The sequence below is a fragment of the Coffea eugenioides genome, chromosome 9 (assembly GCF_003713205.1).
Source record: "Coffea eugenioides isolate CCC68of chromosome 9, Ceug_1.0, whole genome shotgun sequence".
Classification (NCBI taxonomy): domain Eukaryota; kingdom Viridiplantae; phylum Streptophyta; class Magnoliopsida; order Gentianales; family Rubiaceae; genus Coffea; species Coffea eugenioides.
In genome coordinates this window covers 20,888,086-20,904,968 of record NC_040043.1, presented here as the reverse complement: position 1 = coordinate 20,904,968, position 16,883 = coordinate 20,888,086, and the positions used below count along the sequence as shown (strand labels likewise).

Genomic DNA, 16,883 nt, shown 5'->3' with positions numbered 1-16,883 from the left:
GAACGTATCCTTTTCATGAATGTTACTATCGCTTTCCATTGTACATGTTTCTTGAATTATTGATACTCCATATTTAATATTTTGTAAATGCTGTAATCGTTTCTGGACTTATCATGTGATTTATGACATCATTGAAAAGAAATATTGTTAAACCGATTGGATTACTGATTTTCTGGTTACTCGCTGAGCTTCCAGCTCACCCCAAAAATATTTTATTCCCCTCCACAGGGCTCAAGGCGAAGGCAGGACTTGTTGTGCTTGTTCACGTGAATGGATGGCCTTTATGTTGTACAATTTGGATTTGGAATCATTTTATGTATAGTTGGGAATTGTTTCCGCTGCAATTGTGACATGTAATTATTGGAGACTTGGATGTATATTTGTGGACCATGTGATGTATATTTGAGATTTATATTGCAATTCATTTGAGGACCGTAGTGAACGACTGAGTCTCGGCGAGAGCCGGGCAGGCGGCCCGCCGAACCCTCTGGTTCGCCTTAGGGGGAGGTGGGGCCGTCACAGCAAACGATCTGGCTTTGGAGCCACCTGTATCCTTATTATGTGATGTTACTTTTCTGCTTTTGCTTTACTCTTACTATGTAAATGTTGTTACGTGAAATTTACGCTTTTGCCCCTGTTTACTTACTAAGCATATAGCTTACCCCTTTCCTTTTGTTTTCCTTAGCAGGGGCCGATGCGGGGACTTTTGACACATACACTAGTATAGTTAGGTTTGATTGTAATAGTTGGACATATCGTATGTTTGTTTTTGTTTTAGTTTTGGTGGTTTGTCTAAGGACCCTTCTTAGGGTCTACGTTTTGGTTTTGGTTGTTGTAATAAGGATGTAATAGTGTGAGCAGGTACTTTTGGAGAATGTAAATTATAACTCTTTTGGGATTGTATATCGTATGTAGAGTACTCTTTTGGATTTCTAGCTTTTATTGTTTTAAGTTTTGAGTCCTGGCGCGAGCTAGGCAGGCGGCCTGCCGATACCCTTGGGTTCGCCCTTGGGAGAAGTAGGGTCGTCACAAACTGGACTAAGTGATCTTCATGAACATTGTAGCCCTTTGTCTTAGCTTCGAAACGGTATAAGTTGCGCCTCAATCCGATAAGCGTTGCCTCGGATGTGTTATTTCCGCAACCACACGTCAAATCTGTCTTTTGCTAGGTTACATTTCCGCACTTGTTATCACTTTGATTTTGTTCTTATGATTGTTATGAGCCTACGGAACGGCTATATACTTGAATATATGATATGTATGACTTTGGTATTGGCTGAGGAAAAATAATGAAGCCTAAATGGCTGGAAAATTAGGTAAACACAAAGGGCATGCTGCCCAAATTTACGCTCGAGGACTATAAAAATACACTTGCGACTTGGGTCGAGTTGATATGAATAGTACTTGAACCATCTAGGGTACTTGAGTCTTCTTGTTTCGAGGTATATAAGTAAGGACTTGGCCGAACTTGTACCCTTGAGAAATGCAATCATGATTGCTCGAAGTATGTTTTCCTTGTACTTTCAACTCGCATGACAATTTCAAGTATAAATATTACAAAGTTTTACTGTTTAAAAAGGCGAGCAAGTGTTTCACGACTACTCTCCAAGTGAATTCCAATTTCTTGATTTTTATTGAATGAAACGTCTAAGTTTCGAATCTTAGTCATGTTTCAAAGTTCTCAAACTGAGTTTTATCGCAGATTTGGACTCCGAACTCGGAGTATAACCTGAAAGTGACCAGTAAAGGCACTATATCTTGTGGTGAGTGCTTTCAAATACCGAATTACACTAGATACTTGAACTTGATACGTGACCAATATGAGTACATGTTATATACGTGAATTGATAGGGCAAGAGTGTACTTTATCGCACTTGCCCTTACGTGATATACTTGTTTATTAATTGCAATTGACTTGATATACTTGTTTATGATGTGCGCACTTCCTGGAATTCCAAAAACCCTGTGGCGAGTTACTCTAGTCGAGCCGGCAAGGCCTTGGTCGATTGGGTAACGAACCCTGGGTCTCTTGTTTTGTCGAGTGGAGTGATATCTCCTCGACTAATCGGTATACTCGAGTATTACCACCCGTGTTTATTGAGGATTTTGGGCCCAGTAGGGGGTGTTAATGGTGGACGGAGAGTAGTGTAAGTGGTGCTCTACTGGATTGGTTCCTTTACTTGAAAGTTGACGGAGTGTCAACTATTACGTGATCAAGCTCCTGATGATGAAATGGGAAGTTGGCTCCTGAGAGCCATCCGTATCCTTATGCTTTGGAATGAATATTGTTTATTGGATTATTGTTTCTTCTGAAAACTTTTACACTCGCTCATTTTACGATTGCTACTTGAAGTGTTATTGCTCACTTTTATGAACTCTTCATGCTCGTTACTTTGCTATATCGAAAACTTGTACTTATAAATAATGGTCAATTTGCTATTTGGAACCTCACTGGGCTTTTAGCTCATACCACGCTATTTGTTTTCCTTACAGGGGGTACGAGCGAGGCGTGAGAGGTGTAAAGACTAGCGTAGTCTAGTTGTTTTTGACTTTTGACTTTTGACTTGTACTCGCGCTATTCGTCGAATAAATGTTTTATATATTGAGGCTTTGTACCTTGATTTTCATCAATGTAAATTCTAAACTTGAATTGCGATGTTATTTATGGTCCATGAATGAATGCACGTGATACGAGTGAGTGAGTCCTGGCGAGAGCTGGGCAGGCGGTCCGCCAAACCCTTTGGTACGCCACAGGGGGAGGTGGGGTCGTCACAATCCCTCCCCGCGCATGGGGTTAGCCATTAAAAAAAAAAAAGAAATGAATCTGAAAGATACATGAGTACACAGGGATATATTTAAACTATTGTAATGATTTGTAATTCTTAATTTTCGAGTGTGGGGGAGTTTGATTAGTTTTTATTTTATTTATTTTTAGTTAGGTTTTTGGTTAAGTTTTTGGTGTGTTTGAAGATGAAATGGAAGAATTGAGTTCTTTATAAGTTATTTTTCATACAAGTAGTGTTTCTTAATCAAACATGCAAAGGTATGGGTTAATATGCAAATTTGTATTGTTTTCTAGGTTTTTGTAACATATGAAGAGATTCAAGTAAAAAAGAGTTGGACAGTTTTGACACATCATGATATTTTAGCTATATCTTGAGCTACAAGTATTGCATTGAGGTGATTCTTGAGCCACTTTGAAGCTAAGACATAACTCTACAAGTCTATGAAGAATCGAAATCCTGAGTTTCCTAGTCAAAAAGTCAAAATACAGTGGGAAAAAATTTCTGTCAAAAACTGAAATATGGCATCGACCAGTTAGGGTTATTTTGGTTATTTCTCAATCTACACAAACCCAATGAGATGATTCTTGATGCATTGGAAAGATAACTCAATTAGTTACAACTTTCATGTTTTGTGCAAGAGCTAATTCGACTTTCATCATCGAGAAACATGCGGTTGATGTGACGATCCCACCTCTCCTTAGGGCGTACCCCAGGGTTTAGCAAACCACCTGCCCAGCTCTCGTCAGGACTTACTCACACAATTTCAAGAAAATAAATTATAACTTCAAAAGTACATGAAATATCAGTTTCCAAACTTAAAATGTACATCTATACACAGGTCTATCTCAAATGTTCATACATACCCAAACATAACAAAAGATTCAAGTTCTAGTTGCACTTCTAATCCCTACTCGAGCACTAGCGTTAGAATAATTACAAAAGTAAAAAATCTAGACAAAATCAGTCAGTTCCCCCTTCACGCCTATGCTTGAACCCCCTGTAAGGAAAACAAAACAAGTAGCAAAACAAGTAGCAAGTTGACCATTATAGAAAACTTGAAATCTCAAAGTGAGCGAGCACAAAAGTTCATGAAAATAAGTAATAACACTACAAGCAACCCATTAGTCAGGGATTTAACATTTCCAAATATAAGGATACGGGTCGCTCTTGCGAACTAACTCGGCCGCAACTTGCCAAGAAGTAGTTGACCCTTCGTCAACTTTGAAGTAGTATAGCAAGTCCAATGGAGCACCACTTAACTCCAAGCACCATCCACCAATCAAATCACCTACCGGGCCCGAACTCCAACATTAACTGTTGTGGTAATACTCGAGTATACCGAATCCAGTGGACCATATCTAGTGGATTACGTAATAAACAATAAATAGTACCTATGGTTTGCCCGTCTGGCTCGATTCGACCGACTAACCAATAGGGTTGGGATCCCAGGAAGTATGCAAGTCATACACATGTACATCGAACCATTTGTAACCAGTGCACAGTAATAAATCACATTAGGACAAGTGCGATAAAGTACATCTTTGCCCGACCAAACAAGTCAAGAAATATCTAATCACATCAAGAAAATATTGCATTCAAGTATCAAGTTCGGTCATGCAGTTGGAAACACTCACTAATGATTTATTGCTTATCCAAATCAAGCCTAGGTCCAATCCCCTGGCTAGAGTCAAAATCTGCGATAAAATATCGGGTAGCAACTTGTAATCAAATAGAGTTTCAAATATACGACTTTCGCTTCTTAATATCAAGGATAAACCAAGTAAATAAAACTCATTTAAATAGTCATTATAATACTTGATAAACCCTAAGAAAATACATGCCCGCTCTTTTGGTTTTGGCAAAAAAACGATTGAAGCCTTTAAGTTTATAGCTTGTGATATGCGACTAGGAAATCTCGTTTAAAATGACTGTTACTTTGTATTTGAGAAATGTATACTTTTGGAAAAATTTCAATTTATGAATCACCACCAAAGTCGACCTAAATATCCTTAAGCAAGCTAGGTCCAAATCGATCTCAAATCACCCTCCACTTCCACTTTCACTCACGCACCCTCCTAGAAAAAATAATTGGGCAGCACCTCCCCTATTTTTCCTTAACTTTTCCTCAAAATTTCCAAGCTAAACTTCATAGCAAAACAGACCAAATCAACTCCACAAGTTATAAGGTAAAAAGGGTTCCTATACTAGGATACAAAATCAACCAATTTAAGTTTATCTCTAGCATATAAACATCATATGTCTAAGCTCGAAAATTCTCTACTCAAGCTGGAAATTTAGAACTAAAGCTGGAAATTCCTATTTAGTAGCTAAAAAGTCACATTAAAGCTACAAATCTTCATACACGCCCATAACAAGACTTGATACCATCATATCATGGATGAAAAATATAAAACAAGGCTGAAAAATAAAACCCTAGGCTGGAAATTTCACCAATCTTCACAAATCCATGATATCTTCCATAAAACTTCCAATTTCAAGTCATCTACCTAATAAATTGCAAGGTAAGAAAGAGAAGGAAAGTTTTCCAACTTAATACCTTCAAACCTCCAAGAGAAAGTGAAAAACCGAGGCTTTCCTCTCCAACTAACTCCATTACAAGCTTCCTTAGCTCCTTGTTGCAACTTTGTTCGGATTAAACTAGTGATTTTTGTTGATTTCTCACTCAAGCAAAGCAAAAATGAAGATGTAACTTGAAGCTTTCTTCTCTCTTTTCTCCTCTCAAGAGTCGGCCAAAGAAGATGAAAAGTGAAGGAAATTTTGTGCTAGGAAAGATAAGAATGGAAGAAAACTTTTGGTCAAAGGTTACTTTGATTGCCAACACTTGGCAATCATTCATTTTTCCTCTCTTTTTTTTTTTTTTTGCTCTCTTTCTTGGTCAATAATTTTGGCCAACCCTATGATAAAACTAGGGAAAGAAAAATGAAGGAAAAATATGAAGATTAGGGAAAGAAAGTCTTGGTCAAGTGGTGTTTTCGACCAATAACAAACGGCGCAAGTCGGTTCAAGCCTATTTCTTTGCCTCTCTTGTACTTTTGTTTGAACTTATGATTCACTCTTTAACTCTTAGCACTTTTAATCACATCTTCCTCTTACTCAACCCACGCTCTTATCCACCAAATTTAATACATACATCTCACCAATTGATCACACTACCGCAATGCACCAAAACTAACATACACTATTTATAATAGTAAAAATAAAACTCTCGACTCTATTATTTATTACAACTATTAAGGGAAGTAAATTAGTAGTAAATAAATTATAAATTAACTTATTCAAAATAAAAGAAAATTAGAAGAAAATATAAGCGAATTTTCACGTCCTCACACTCTCTCCCCCTTAAGAGAATTTCGATCTCGAAATTCATACCTTTATTCGTAAATAGCTCAGGGTATTTCTCTTGCATGTCCATCTCTAACTCCTAGGTTGCTTCCTCTACCTCATGGTGTTTCCACAGAATCTTAACCAGTGAAATTTGTTTATTCCTCAATTCCTTCACCTTTCGGTCGAGTACTTGAATAGGCCGTTCCTCATAGGTTAGAGACTCGTCAAACTCAATATCCTTTGGCGGTAAAATATGAGTCAGGTCCAGATGATATTTCTTAAGCAAAAAGACGTGAAAAACGTCATGGGTTTGGGATAAACTTGCTAGCAACTCTAACCGATATGCCACATTTCTTACCCGTTGGAGTATGTTGAAAGGTTCTATGTATCTTGGTTGTAGTTTTCTTCCTTTTCCCGCCTTGATCTTTCCTTTCAGTGGGGTAACCTTAAAAAACACCTTATCTCCTATTTCAAACTCCAAATCTTTTCTCCGATGGTCGGCATAGCTCTTTTGTCGGCTTTGTGCCATTTGAAGCCTCTGACGTATCATTTTTACCTTTTCGTAGGCTTTCTCAACCAATGGTATCATTGTTGGATCTATAACCTTTCTCTCTCCTACTTCATACCAGTGGATCGGTGATCGGTATTTCCGTCCATAAAGTGCTTCATATAGGGCCATTTGAATAGAAGAGTGATAACTGTTATTATACACAAACTTGACTAATGTCATGTACCAACTCCAACTTCCTACAAAATTCACAATACATGCTTTTAACATATTCTCAAGGGTTTGAATGATTTTCTCTGACTGTCCATCTGTTTGAGGATGATAGGTTGTGCTATAGTTTAGTTTAGTCTCTAAAGCCTCTTGTAACTTCTGTCAAAATCGAGATACAAATCTAGGATCTCTATCGGATACTATGCTCATTGGTACCCCATGCAATCTTACAATCTCATCCATATAATGTTTAGCAAGTTTCTCTAAAGAATATTTCATATTAACTGGCAAGAAATGTGTGGATTTAGTCAATCGATCTACTATCACCCAAACCGCATCATGACCCTATTGAGTTCGTGGTAACCGTGACACAAAATCCATTATTATGTGCTCCCACTTTAATTCAAGTATCTTTAGAGACTGTAACAAACCCGACAGTTTTTTATGTTCGGCCTTCACTTGCTGACAAATAAGACATTTTTGAACAAATTGAGCAATCTTCGATTTCATGTTGTCCCACCAATATAGACTTTTGAGATCTTGATACATCTTGCCATTACCTGGATGCACAGTGTACCTAGAACGGTAAGATTCTCCTAAAATGTCCTTTTTGAATTCCTCATCCTTTGTACAATAATGCGATTTCGAAACCTTAGGATTCCATCGGGACCTAGATTAAAGTCAGGTAATTCTTCCTTTTTCACTCTCTTCATCCACTTTTGCATTGTTGGTTCTTTCTTTTGACTCTCCTTAATTCGATCCATCAATGTTGATTTCATCACAATATTTCCGAAAATAACTTTTTATGGCTCAAGACGAGGATTTCATTCACTAACATCTTCTAACAAGTTGCACTCTCTCATAATCAAACCTGCTAGTTGAGCTTTTTGACTTAAGGCATCGGTCACTACATTAGCTTTTCCTACATGGTTATTGATGATACAATCATAATCTTCTAAGAACTCTATCCACCGACGTTCCCTCAGGTTTAATTCCTTCTGGGAGAATAAATATTTAAAACTTTATGATCCATATACACTTCAAAAATCACCCCATACAAGTAATGCCGCCATTTCTTCAAAACAAGCACAACAACAGCGAGTTCTAAATCATGGATTGGATAATTCTACTCATGAGATTTTAACTTCCGAGAAGCATAGGCAATTACATTCCTATCTTGCATTAAGACACACCCCAATTCTTCTCTTAAACCATCTGTATATACCGTATAGCTATCCTTCCCATTTGGCAAAGCTAACACTGGTGCCATAGTCAATCGCTTCTTAAGCTCTTGAAAACTGGTTTCACATTTAGCATCCAAAATATATTATCTTTGTTTCTTTGTCAATTTCGTTAAGGGCCCTGCAATCCTTGAGAAATCCTTTATAAATCGGCGGTAGTACCCTACTAGCCCCAAGAAACTACGAACCTCAATAGGCTTTAGTCGGATCCACCGCGAGTCCGTCCTTTGAGATTATATGGCCTAGAAATGATACTTTCTCCAACCAGAACTCGCATTTGCTAAATTTGGCAAACAGTTGGTTCTCTCTTAGGGTTTGCAATACCATTCTCAAATGTTGCTCATGATCCTCCTTAGTCTTTGAATACACCAAGATATCATCAATAAAAATCACCACAAAGTGGTCCAAATAAGGTTTAAACACCCGATGCATTAAATCTATAAATGCTACTGGGGCATTAGTTAATCGAAAAGGCATCATCACAAACTTGTAATGCCCATATCGAGTGTTAAAAGCAGTTTTTGGTATATCCTCCTTCTTAATTCTTAATTGATAATATCCTTGTTTGAGATTTAATTTAGAGAACACCACAACCCCTTGTAACTGGTCAAATAACTCGTCAATATGGGGCAAAGAATATTTATTCGTAACAGTTACTGCATTCAACCCTCGATAATCAATGGACAATAGCAAACTCTTGTCCTTCTTCTTAACAAAAGTACTGGAGCGTCCCAAGGCGACTCACTGTCATGTACAAATTCCCGTTCTAACAAGTCTTGCAACTGCAATTTTAATTCCTTAAACTCAGCGGGCGCCATCCGATAAAAGGGTTTTTGAAATAGAAGTAGTTCCAGGTGCTAGATCAATCTTAAACTCGATCTCTCTCTCGGGAGGCAATGACACCAATTCGTCTGGGAATACATCCAAATATTCATTTATCACCGACAAATCCTCTAGTTTAACCTTTTCTCTTGGGGTGTTAACTAAAAAGACTAGATACCCCCGTGCCCTATTACTTAACAATTTTCTAACCCTAATTCCCGAAATATGGGTAGATGAGGGTAAAATACCCCTCACATCTAGTTTTAGGGTTGCTTCACCCGGTATACAAAACTCGACCACTTTTGTTCGACAATCTAACCGAGCATGATAATGAGCTAACCAATCCATTCCTATAATAACGTCATACCCCTTAATAGCCAGACTTATAAAGTCTACTACCAATGTTTGTTCACCGACCCAAATTTCACAGTTTCTATGTACATCGTTGGCAAGTAAAGATTGGTCACCCATAGGTGTTCTCACTTCTAAATCATATGGTAGCATCTTGACCTTCACGTCAATTTCACACATAAAAGTAGGGTTAACAAAAGAATGCGCCCTTAGGCGTTCAATCTCCATTTGGTCTCGGCGATTGGCACTAGCCAATCTTCTCCTCTCATCCACTATGGCGAGGACCACCCTATCGGGATATGAGTAGATCAGTCAACTATCATAGTGCTTGAACCTACGCCTCGGAGCCCACGAAATACCTGCCCTCCTGGATGCTCCTGATAGCTAAGCACCCGACGAGATCGTTCGATACTCCCATTCTCACCGTCTCCTTCCATTGCCTACAGTACAAGTAGCATCAAGAAAATAAGCAATTTAAACAAGTAAAGCTAAGTTAGCCGCCTACTCTCTAGGGTTTCACACTTAGACATTCATACATAAACCATATCAAGTACAAATCACTCAATCCGCCCAGACCAATTCAAACCTAAGCTCTGATACCACCTATGACGACCCCACCTCTCCCTAGGGCATACTTTAGGATTTAGCAGACCGTCTGTCCAGCTCTCGCTAGGACTCACTCACACAACTTCAAGAAAATAAATTATAGCTTCAAAAAAACATGAACCAACAGTTCCCAAACTTTGAATGTACGTCCATATACATGTCTATCTCAAATGTTCATACATACCCAGATATAACAAAAGATTCAAGTTCTACTTGCACTTCTAATCCCTACTCGAGCACTAGCGCCAGAATAATTACAAAAGTAAAAAATCTAGACAAAATTAGCCTGTTCCTGCCTCACACCCCCTGTAAGGAAAACAAAACTAATGGGGTGAGCTAAAGCTCAGTGAGATTCCAAAATTTCATGCAAAACAAGTAGCAGTTGGTCATTATAGAAAACTTGAAATCTCAAAGTGAGCGAGCACAAAAGTTCATGAAAATAAACAATAACACTATAAGCAACCCGTTAATCAGGGATTCAACATTTCTAAATATAAGGATACGGGTCGCTCTTGCGAGTTAACTCGGCCACAGCTTGTGAGGCCCCAGTTCGTTCTACGTTGAGATATTCATTATTTGGGCGGTAACGTTTGGTTTGGGAGTATTTCGAAAACCCTAAGTAGGGATTAAGATTTAAACCCTAAGTTCCGGTTAAGATTGAAAACCTGTTTTTTATACATTTTCTTTATTAGAAAATTCCCCAGATAATTTTTTTTTTTTGAGTAAATAGAGTTTTTAGATGATTTTTCTAGTATTAGTTAGTTTTTGAGAAATTAAGAACGTATATCGGATGTGGGACCCACTAGTGCGAAAAGTTCGGAAAAATTCGGCCAATAAGGTTAAGTTCCGGATACTGTGTAAAATTTATCGGGTGTTAAGAGATAAGTAGAGTGTGTGAAATGATTGATGTGAGAGAGAAAAAGAAGGGATAGGATTGCATTTATGAGAGTGACAAGTGTCACTTCCTTATTGGACCATGTGATGTATATTTGAGATGTATATTGTTTGTGACATGTAATTATTGGAGACGGATGTGTATTTGTGGACCAGTTGATGTATATTTGAGGTTTATTCTTGTAATTCATTTGAGGATTGTAGTGAACGACTGAGTCCTGGCGAGAGCCGGGCAGGCGGCCCGCCGAACCCTCTGGTTCGCCTTAGGGGGAGGTGGGGCTGTCACACAGCTTGCCAAGAAGTAGTTGACCCTTCGTCAACTTTGAAGTAGTATAGCAAGTCCAATGGAGCACCACTTAACTCCAAGCACCATCCACCAATCAAACCACCTACCGGGCCCGAACTCCAACATTAACTGTTGTGGTAATACTCGAGTATACCGAATCTAGTGGACCATATCTAGTGGATTACGTAATAAACAATAAATAGTACCTATGGTTTGCCCGTCTGGCTCGATTCGACCGACTAACCAATAGGGTTGGGATCCCAGGAAGTATGCAAGTCGTACACATGTACATCGAACCATTTGTAACCAGTGCACAGTAATAAATCACATTAGGGCAAATGCGATAAAGTACACCCTTGCCCGACCAAACAAGTCAAGAAATATCTAATCACATTAAGAAAATATTGCATTTAAGTATCAAGTTCGGTCATGCAGTTGGAAACACTCACTAATGATTTATTGCTTATCCAAATCAAGCCCAGGTCCAACCCCCTAGCTAGAGTCAAAATCTGCGATAAAATATCGGGTAGCAACTTGTAATCAAATAGAGTTTCAAATATACGACTTTCGCTTCTTAAGATCAAGGATAAACCAAGTAAATAAAACTCATTTAAATAGTCATTAGAATACTTGATAAACCCTAAGAAAATACATGCCCGCTCTTTTGGTTTTGGTAAAGAAACAATTGAAGCCTTTAAGTTTATAGCTTGTGATATGCGACTAGAAAATCTCGTTTAAAGTGACCATTACTTTGTATTTGAGAAATGTATAATTTTGGAAAATTTTCAATTTATGAATCACCACCAAAGTTGACCTAAATATCCTTAAGCAAGCTAGGTCCAAATTGATCTCAAATCACCCTCCACTTCCACTTTCACTCACTCACCCTTCTAGAAAAAAAAATGGGCAGCACCTCCCCTATTTTTCCTTAACTTTTCCTCAAAATTTCCAAGCTAAACTTCATAGCAAAACAGCCCAAATCAACTCCACAAGTTATAAGGTAAAAAGGGTTCCTATACTAGGCTACAAAACCAACCAATTTAAGCTTATCTCTAGCATATAAACATCATATGTCTAAACTGGAAAATTCACTACTAAAGTTGGAAACTTAAAACTGAAGCTGGAAATTCCTATTTAGTAGCTAAAAAGTTACATTAAAGCTACAAATCTTCATACAAGCCCATAACAAGACTAGATACCATCATATAATGGATGAAAAATATAAAACAAGGCTGAAAAATAAAACCCTAGGCTGGAAATTTCACCAATCTTCACAAATCCATGATATCTTCCATAAAACTTCCACTTTCAAGTCATCTACCTAATAAATTGCAAGATAAGAAAGAGAAGGAGAGTTTTCCAACTTAATACCTTCAAACCTCCAAGAGAAAGTGAAAAACCAAGGCTTTCCTCTCCAAATAAATCCACTACAAGCTTCCTTAGCTCCTTGTTGCAACTTTGTTCGGATCAAACTAGTGATTCTTGTTGATTTCTCACTCAAGAAAGGCAAAAATGAAGATGTAACTTGAAGCTTTCTTCTCTCTTTTCTCCTCTCAAGAGTTGGCCAAAGAAGATGAAAAGTGAAGGAAATTTTGTGCTAGGAAAGATAAGAATGGAAGAAAGCTTTTGGTCAAAGGTTGCACTACAAGAAATTTGGTCTTCAGTGACAAGCCATTTTTGTCACAAAAAAATAAAAAGTCGTCACTGATAACTTTTATTGACAACTTTCTAGTTGTCACAGAGTCGTCACTAAAGGCCCGTCGGTAAAAGTATATAGTGACGACAATAAAAGTCGTCAGTGAATGGAACTCTTTTGTGACAACTGATGTCGTCAATAATTATTGTAATTTTAGTGATGACATAGTATCTTGTCAATGATGTACAAATAAATGTCGTCACTAAAAGTGATATGTAATTGTCATTGGTATAGACTAATTACTGACGACTTTTGTTGTCACTAAACACTTTTTAATTTTATCACCGCAGATTGTTATTAATGGAAATTTCTGATTCAATGATAACTCTTTATCACCATGAAAATTGAAAATTTTCCTACAACAATTATATCTATAAATGGAAAAAAATGACAATGATTTATAATTAGCAAATGAATGCATCCATTGCATTACGAAATGTCAAAATATCATATAAGCATTCAAATATCATAATGAAGTTCAACAACACCCTATAGATAGTTTGATAAGTGGTATTTGGCCTAAATTTCACATATAACTCGAGGTAGCTTTACAAAACAAATCCAAGTCCCAAATTTCAACACAGAGCCGCTTCAGCAACACTCAGCTCCTACCCTCAACACTCCGCTCCTCCCCTCAGGTAAAAGATTTGTAAGGCAGTTTTCAGCAATGGCTCCTAAAGCTGACACCACAAAAAAGCTTGATACAAAGGCTCAGGCAGCCAAGGTTGCCAAATTTGTCAAATCTGGGACAACTTTTAAGAAGAAAGCCAAGAAGATCCGGACCAAAGTTACCTTCCATCGTCCTAAGACATTCAAAATCAAAATCAAAATCAGCTACAAAGAAAATCAAAATCAGCCCCAAACTAATGCACCAAATTAGCTCAAGAAATAAGTACTGCTATTAAACTTCAGCCTCAAAGGAATAATATAACAAGTTGATAAGGCAACAAGCACTACTATAACAAGTACTGATATAAGTACTGCTATGAACAATATAACCAGTTGATAAGACGATAAGCACAACACTAAAGGAAAAGCAACTTCAGTTCACTTGCTTAGCTAAAACATTCAAATAAACTAAACTAAACTAAACCAAAACAATCCAAACTAATGCACCACAGAGGATACAAGGTGTCAAGTATGATAACCAAAGTAATGTCGATCATGATATAAGGTGTCAAGTAGGAGCAATGTGTACCAACATAACTAGAATGTTTCTTTGCCATTTAAAAGCAAATAACAACTTTCTTGTTCTAGATCTCTGAAATTACTTTTGCTGTTTGTCATGGTGTATTAATTCCATAGAAAACCAGCACCCCTTAATATTGTATTCCAATCAAACTAGTGAGTTAGGCAAGTGGCGGGACATTGCAAAACATTCACAGTGAAATTTACTTCAAGAATGGCACCAAAAATGGGAACCATTCATGTGAAAAGAAAAGGTATTACCTCAAGGAATGCCTTCAAAACCCACATAAAAGTTAGTATTATTACTCCGTTAACAGAAAATCCAACCTACATCCAGCAAAAAGTTTGTGATTATACAGTATAAAATAATGCTATATGGAGAACAAACTACCATGTAAGACGTGAAACTATCAATAATTAGCAATTAACTGTGGCAAGATGTACACTTCTCAATTTAGCATTATTCCAAGTAGAAGAGGCAAAGCCATATTAATTTGAAAAGGGACATATAGATAGCTGGGGGAGATGGAAAACAGGTTTTATAGTGAATATTGGGCTAATAGATAATATGATAGCACTTAGCAGAGCTGTGGGGAGTACTCAAAAGGATAAAAATGGCTTGGAACTCTGGAGAAAGAAGAGTGATTCTGGACACGAATTGCAAGGCAGCTTTCGAACTAATACAAGGAGCAGGACAGGACTCACCACTATACAATCTAATATGTCAGATCAGGAATGTTTTAAGCAGGGATCGGGAATCCTGGCTACAACATGTTTGGAGAAAGAAGTAAGTGTGCAGACTAGCTAGCTAAAAGTAGTGTCAACAAAGAATCTGGGATGCAGATTGTAACAGAACCACCACAGGAACTTAGTGAATTGCGTGGTGCAAATATTTTAGGGGCTGCGACCCTATGTTTTGTTTCTGTTTAAGAGGATTGACCTCTCCCTTGTAAACTTAACAAAAGGAACATACTAGGCAGAGAAGTAAATGTGGTCAACACATTTGCAAGCAAAACATTTTGGCCAAAGCACCTTTGCCCTTAAAAAATAGTGAAACATGTGAAATTCAGCACAAGTAAGGCTAACAAGTATATTCTGGAGAATCATGGACTCTCAAAACATACCATAAGAAGCTGTCCATGCTGTTCTAATAACATTCCTAGTTCATGAATTTTTACAGAGGAAGATCTTTTTTCACATCAAAACTAATTGATGAGTTTTGGTCCTCTTACCAAGCTCTTCCAAAATGATACTAGTACAAGTCCTTAAGTAGACTTGAGATGCAGCCTTAGAACTCTATCACCAGATTTCTCAGTCACCAGATGCAACACCTTAGACTTGAGATGCAACCTTAGAGGTTTGTGTTCTAGAATGAATTTATAAGTTAGCAGAAAAAAAAAGTCTACAGTATCTTAACTTGCAGGACTACATCCATAGCTAATATACAGCTTTTAAGGCAAAGTACAAATGCAATGATTTGGAGCAACTTGTCCAGGTTTCTAAAAAAATAAATAAATGGAAACAAAGGAAATGAGAGTCGATTTGTGAGTGCGCACATTTACACAAAGATAGAGCACTTCCAACAGGGGGGGATGTAATACATTTCATTCAGTTCTCCACAGAATCGAAATTAACTGCATTTCTGGTCATTAATTAACCACACATTGTACCAACTTTCTTTGCTAAACTTGTCATAATACCTGTTACAACAATGACGATAAAGACAGCCAACGCAATACTTCCACCATCATACCATCCTTCTTTTATACCCTGGAAAACAACATATTAGACTATGGCAAGACCAAATCAAAATTAACCAATCAAAACATGTCAGCATTTTCCATTTTCCACTCAGATTAGCTAGTAAATCACAAGTATATTAAAAAATACTTTAATCTATAAGAATTTGATAGGGACAGATACCATTCTTGTCAGAAAATCAAAAGACAAGATTTAAAATTCATACAACTAACAAAATCATGATCTCAAACATATAGTAGTACAACAAAATTATTAAACAGAAAAAACTTTATAGGGCTTACAATTCTCAATTCAAAATAAGTATTAAGAGTGAACTTATCCTTAAAATTAAAATAATAATAATAATAATTAGAGCAAACTCAAAAATTAAGCTTACCTCTGTCTTTATCCCAAGGGCCAAAGAAGCAGCCGCAGCTACCATCAAGATGATTAAAGTAGTGTCTCGACAAGCTTCCCACAGAAACCTCTATAACACAACTCACAAATAAGCAAGTTAACGAGGCACAGCTCATGATGCAAATGGTTCAATAACTCAACGATTTGCAGTAACATACCCAAATCTTCAAAATAAGAACATGCTGCTAATGTTCAATTAGACTAGTAACAATAAAGTTTATAAAAAAGAGGGGGGGAATTTCCCTCAGTCACCGCCGGCTTGGTGCAGGTGTTCTTCTTGCGCTTCTTGGCGCCACCGTCGAGGTGGAGGACAAGGTGGAGGGCTGACTCCTTCTGGATGTTGCAGTCGACTAGGGTGCGGCTGTCCTCGAGCTGCTTGCCAGTGAAGATGAGGTGCTGCTGGTCCCGGGGATGCCCTCCTTGTCCTGGGCAGAAAAATTTTTTTTTTTTAAAATTAGGGCAATAAAATTTGGGGAGAAATTGAAACAATTGATCATCTAAGTAGGGTAGAAAAGGTGATTGCAAATGATGGTGATTGCTAATTAGGGTAAGAAACTTTGGGGAAACTAGACAAATGATAGAGAAGAAGAGAATTTACCCAAAAATTGAATGTTGGGAACACAAAATCGGGTCAATAAAAATTGGGGGAAATTGATTACTAAGCAAGAAGAGAGAAACTTGCCTTTTTACAGCACATGCTCTGAGGAAACATATCAAAATCAGTAGCCTAATAAGGAGGAATGCTCGAGCATTAGTGAGAAAGAAATTGAGAGGGGTCGAAGTGAGAGAGAGA

The 16,883-nt window shown here is 37.5% G+C and overlaps 1 long non-coding RNA gene across 2 annotated transcripts; it reads right to left on the bottom strand.

Annotated features, from left to right (window-relative positions):
• Nucleotides 1-13,348: 13,348 nt before the first annotated feature.
• LOC113783722 lies at nucleotides 13,349-16,509 on the bottom strand. Of its 2 annotated transcripts, XR_003469956.1 has the most exons (5): nucleotides 16,249-16,509; nucleotides 16,071-16,160; nucleotides 15,634-15,703; nucleotides 14,195-14,260; nucleotides 13,349-13,548 (listed from the first exon to the last, which is right to left on the bottom strand). It is a non-coding gene; the product is annotated as an uncharacterized LOC113783722 (long non-coding RNA). The 2 variants fall into 2 exon arrangements; XR_003469955.1 differs by having other exon boundaries at nucleotides 16,071-16,509.
• Between the last annotated feature and the right edge of the window lie 374 nt (nucleotides 16,510-16,883).